The sequence below is a fragment of the Camelus bactrianus genome, chromosome 7 (genome assembly GCF_048773025.1).
Source record: "Camelus bactrianus isolate YW-2024 breed Bactrian camel chromosome 7, ASM4877302v1, whole genome shotgun sequence".
NCBI lineage: Eukaryota > Metazoa > Chordata > Mammalia > Artiodactyla > Camelidae > Camelus > Camelus bactrianus.
Genome location: NC_133545.1, coordinates 35,139,159 through 35,144,660, shown reverse-complemented (window position 1 = coordinate 35,144,660; position 5,502 = coordinate 35,139,159). Strand labels below are relative to the sequence as shown.

The 5,502-nt window shown below is 35.8% G+C and overlaps 1 non-coding gene across 1 annotated transcript; it reads right to left on the bottom strand.

The window, feature by feature from the left end:
- Positions 1–565: 565 nt before the first annotated feature.
- Positions 566–638, bottom strand: TRNAD-AUC (transfer RNA aspartic acid (anticodon AUC)). The gene has a single exon. It is a non-coding gene; the product is annotated as a tRNA-Asp (tRNA).
- Between the last annotated feature and the right edge of the window lie 4,864 nt (positions 639–5,502).

Genomic DNA, 5,502 nt, shown 5'->3' with positions numbered 1-5,502 from the left:
CCAAAAGAGAGAACAAGATTATCTACACATTACTTTGGGAAATACTGACAGAACAGGGTTATTAAAAACAAACAAATAAACAAACAGGGGGAAAAAAGAATTTTCCTTATCCTTTCTCATTTCAGTCCACTGAAAATGAGTTATCTCTATTCCTATGTGAAAAAACTGTTCCTTTATTTATATATTCTATACGGGTCTAGATAAATTTTATATCAACTTCTATGGTTGATATAAATATCAACATAGTATTGAAATAAATAGAGCCAGGATGAAAACCTCCTAATTTTCTTATCTAAGTAAGGGTGCTTTGTTGCATGGAATAGGAACCAGTGAAAACTTACCTGAAATCAGCTATATTTTAATGATAGCAACCTCATGGAAGCCCAGACTATTCATTCAGCCTTTCTGGGACGCATGTTTTTTTTAATCTCTTCTTCATGCATGTCAGCTTGAGTCTCCTGCTTCTCTCTATGGCCCAGCTCTCTCTGCTTACATATCATTATATTCTTTCTTGTTGTTTTCGGGGGGGAGTCACTAGGTTTATTTATTTACTTATTTATTTTAATGGAAGTGCTGGGGATGGAACCCAGGACCTTGTGCATGATAAGCACACGCTCTACCACTGAGCTATACTCTCCCGTCTTCATTGCATTCTTGACTCATCATGACTATCTCATGGCAGCCTCGGCTCCCAGACTGTCAGAGCTTTCAGTTCAGCTTCACACAGTTGAGTAATTCAGTTTCCCAAATGGAAATTTCCAGGAGAGAGAACTGAACTGCTGATTTTGGATCAGATACCTAGCTCTTGTTAAGTTAGATATGCTTAGACGTGTTGGGTTGTGTATATCAGGCTCAAAGTGTGGGGGAAATTTTCTAAAACTTTACTTCTCTTCCTGTAAAAAGAATTCCCTGATCCCTTAAGATATACAGAATTCATCTAAATAACTCTCCCCCATTGTTGTTAGTTATCGGCTGTTAGCATATTGTCATAATTATATCAGGTTATATTTACCATTATCAATCTCAAATGAAGTTTCAAAAGTGCCTTGCAGCCTACCTTAGTACATTTATTTTCTTCACACCTCCAACTTTACCTCCATTATCATTCTAAGTTAATGACTGTTTCTTTTACATCCAAGAGAAATTAGCAAATGGGAACTCCTCTGTCTTCACAACGCTCTATAAATACACCTGCATTTGCAATACCCATTCTTTCATTCTTCCCTCTTGTTACAAAGGGCTAATAAACTCTCTCCTATCAAAGTTCCGATCCATTGGCACATAATTCAGTTTTATCAGGGTTCTCACCCCTCAGCCAGCTCGCTGCTGAATACTTCTCATCAGTATTCACACCCGCTGTTGTCATCCAATTTAAAATAATCCCCTTGAACCACATAATCCCTCCAGAAGTTGCCTTGCGTATATACTCATCTTTTATAGCCAAACTCCTTGGAACATTTCCCTACAGTCGTGAAAGTTCCATTCCTCCTTTCCTTTCACTTTCATCCCGCTTTAATCTGGCTTGTCCACCTACTGCTCCACTAAAACAGCAGGGCCAAGCAAACACACATTCATGCTGCTTAATGTGATAAACTCTTTTCAGTATTAACCCTACACAACATTTAACAAGTATTTAACGTGTCCGTTTATTTGAACACAGTTTAATCTTGGCTTCCATGGTTCTACATTTTTTCTCATTTTCTTTCTCCTTCTCTGGCCCCTCTTGGTTAGTGTTTATTTGTGTCTCATTTTCTTCTTTTGTATATTTTTATTTCTTACAATATAGCCTTTGATTTTCATCTTTTATCTGTCTCTACTGTATAAAAGTGGTATTAACCATTTTCACATCTTTAAGTCATACTTAATTACAAAATACCTCACATCTGCGTCCAGTTAAGAATTCTCTTCTGAGTCTCTCATCTATGTGGATGTGTATGTGAAATCTTCCCACCAGAGTTTCACAGAAATCTGGCAAGTATGGCATTCCCCTCCTGCCCCCGCCCCAAGTTGTTTACTTCAAATCCTCTAGTTAGAACACAACCCCTATCTCAGTAAAGACCTTTTCTCATACAGTCCTTCATGCACAAACCTGGAAGTCACTTTTAACATCATATTCCTCATGTTTCACGTTTAATCTAAACATCCTCTTGTCTTCAGCATCATCACCAGTGGTGATGCCACTTAATGCTACTATCACTTCATGTTGCATCTCTGTAATAGCCTCTTAACCTTCAACCCATTTTTCATCAAGCAGCCAGGGCAATCTTTACATTCAGTTTTTAAACAATTTTTATGAAAGATATACATATATTTAGTTTAAAGGATCAAATTATTCTATGAAGTTTATAAGAGAGCAAAACAAAACAAAGACACACAAAACAGAATGGAAGTAATTTCTCACTTCCAGTTTCAAGGAAAGCAACCACCTTTTAAACTTTTCAGTTATGGTTTTTAGCTATAACTCTCTACCTAATAATTATGATACTTTGTTTTTTCAGTTTTATCTTTTGCTTTTCCTTCTTGTTTTGTCAACCATTATCTTTTGTCCTTAAACTATGGAATATGAAGATTTATTTAGTTCACCTTTACTTACAATTTCTTCAAGGCAATCTAGGCTTTCCTCAGTATTCTCAATATTCTTCTCAATACTCTTTCATCCTCTGCCTTTCATGATAGTCCTGAACAGCCTGCCTTACTGTTTTAACACTGTCATGGATCAACGTTTTTTTAACACTATCTCCCAGTTACTTAATCAAACACTAGTTTAGGGATGGCAATAAAGAAATTTTGCAGATGTAATTAGGGTCCCAAATCAGTTGACTTTAAGACAGGAAGATTATTTGGTGGTCCTGACCCAATCACATGAGCCCTTTAAAAGCACAATATTTTCTTTGGATGATCACAGAAGAGGAAGACAAACATTTGAAGTGGGAGAAACTTTCAGTGCACTGTTGCTGATTTAAAACTGGAGGAGGCCATGTGGTAAGGAATGGGAGTGAACTCTAGGAGTTGAGAGCAGTCCTTGGAGGACAACTAGCAAGGAAACCAGGACCTCGGCCCTACCACCAAAAGCAACTGAATTCTGCCAACAACAGTGGGCCTGGAAGCAGATTTTCCCTGCTGCCTCTTAAATGAATACTGAATTCAACTGGCACCTTGATTTTGATCTGAGTGGAGAATCCAGACATGCCTGGTGGACTTCTGACCTACAAAACTGTGAAGTAATAAACAAGTGTTGTTTTACAATTCTTAGTTTTGGTAACTGGTTATGCAGCAATAGAAAACAGATATACCAGCTTTCTATATTCATGTGTTTTTGAGAAATCTGAAGCCATTTTAATCCATTAAAATTAAAATCCATAAAAAATACTATGATGCCCAAGTTTATCCTCCTCAGGGAGATTGTTAGGATCTTCTTTTTGACCTATTGCTTTAAAATTTCTGGATTATGTGTGTGTGTTTATATATATACACATATATATATATGTGTGTGTGTATATATATATATATATATGTGTGTGTATATATATATATAGACATACAGTCAGTAACAATGTGTCAATCTCTGGTATACAGCATAATGTCCCAGTCATGCATATACATACATATATTGGTTTTCATATTCTTTTTCATAAAAGGTTATTACAAGATATTGAATATTGTTCCCTGTGCTATATAGAACTCTGTTTTTATAATCTATTTTTATATTCTGAATTATATATTTTAACAAGAATCCATTTCATCCTTTTTCTTTTTTTTTTTTTTTTTCTGAATATATGGTGAGCTCTTTTAATGACAAAATTTTTTGGCCTGGAAAAATTTCTTGAATCGCTTATTATTTTATCCCTTCCTATTTTTCCTGTAATGTTCTTCATAGAACTCCCGTTATTCATGTTGAACATACTTGAATAATGAACCAATTTTCTTATATTTTCTCCAATTTTTCATTGCCTTTTCTTAACGTGCTTTTCTTTCATGATTTAATCAATTTCATTTCCTAACAGTTCTATTGAGTTTCTCATTTCTTCTGTGTTATTCACTTCCATGAGCTCTTTTTTCTGTCTGATTTTCAATTTGTATAACATTCAGTTACAGCTTTGTGAGTATTTTTCTCTTCACTCGAAGAGGATGGTAATAAGATGTGTGTGTGTGTGTGTGTGTGTGTGTGTGTGTGATTTTTCAGCCTCTTCACAAGCTTGCCTTTCCTCCAAATTCCTTACTTCTGTTTGTGATGTTAGTCACTGTCTTTCACATTAAATGATTTTTTAGGATGTCTAGTGCTTTTTGGCTTTCTGGTCATACAGGACAGGACAGTACTAAGTACTATAGGGAGGTATTGCATGTGATGGAATTATCACCTGAGGTTGTCACTATAGGGTGATCCAGCAGGGCTGCTTCATTGGAAAACTTCCAATACCACAATCTATAAATCTCTACTCTGATTCTACAGAGTAGAATCTTTCAATCACTTGGATTAGAAGATATAAGATCTACTTTAGACTGTGGCAAACAGACTACCTGGTCAGTGCTCAAGGAACAGAATGAAGAAAAGTGAAGTCTTTTTTTTTTTTAAATTGACATGTAGCCAGTTTACAATGTGCCAGTTTCTGGTGTACAGCATAATGTTTCAGTCATACATATACATACATATGTTTTCATATTCTTTTCATTATAGGTTACTACAAGAAACTGAATATAATTCCCTGTGCTATACAGAAGAAATTTGTTTTTATCTATCTATTTTATATATAGTAGTTGGTATCTGCAAATCCCAAACTCTCAATTTATCCCTTGCCACCTCTTTTCACCTCTGGTAACCATAAGTTTGTTTACTATGTCTGTGAGTCTGTTTTGCAGATAAGTTCATTAGTGTCTTCTTTTTTCTTTTTTTAGATTCCACAGATAAGTGATATCATATGGTATTTTTCTTTCTCTTTTTGGCTTACTTCAAGAAAGGTATAGTCTTGATACTCCATACGTAAACTTTCATTAGTCCCCCTATGTTCTGTCTGGTATGTCTGCCCATCGTCTGCTAGTTGAGAGACTATTAGAATTTCTCTAGAGAATATACTTCCTGTTTCTGGTGAGCATGGGAGTGCAAGGGGGACAGTGGCCTGGCTGTGCTGAAATGGAGGAGGGGAACTGTAGCAGGGGTCTATGGTGGGATGGGAGCCGGCAGTTTTTCTCCAACATGTTTTTCTGTTTCTGACACCATTCTCATACTTCTTCCAGAAGTATTGGAGTACTGGGGGAATTCTGAAGTGCAAATCGAATTATTTTACCCTTTTCACCTCTTGTGACTTAGAATTAGCTCTCTAGTTGCTCAAAATCAGTCATCACTTATCCTTCGGATTTCCAGATTCCAAATTTTGCTGTCATCACATTTTTCTCCTGTTCTTTGTCCTTACAGGTTTATGGACTTTAAAAATGTATTTTATTTTTGTTTTAGTAGGATTTAGGTATAAATATCTGCCATGTTTCTAGAGTAATCACTTAAAAACT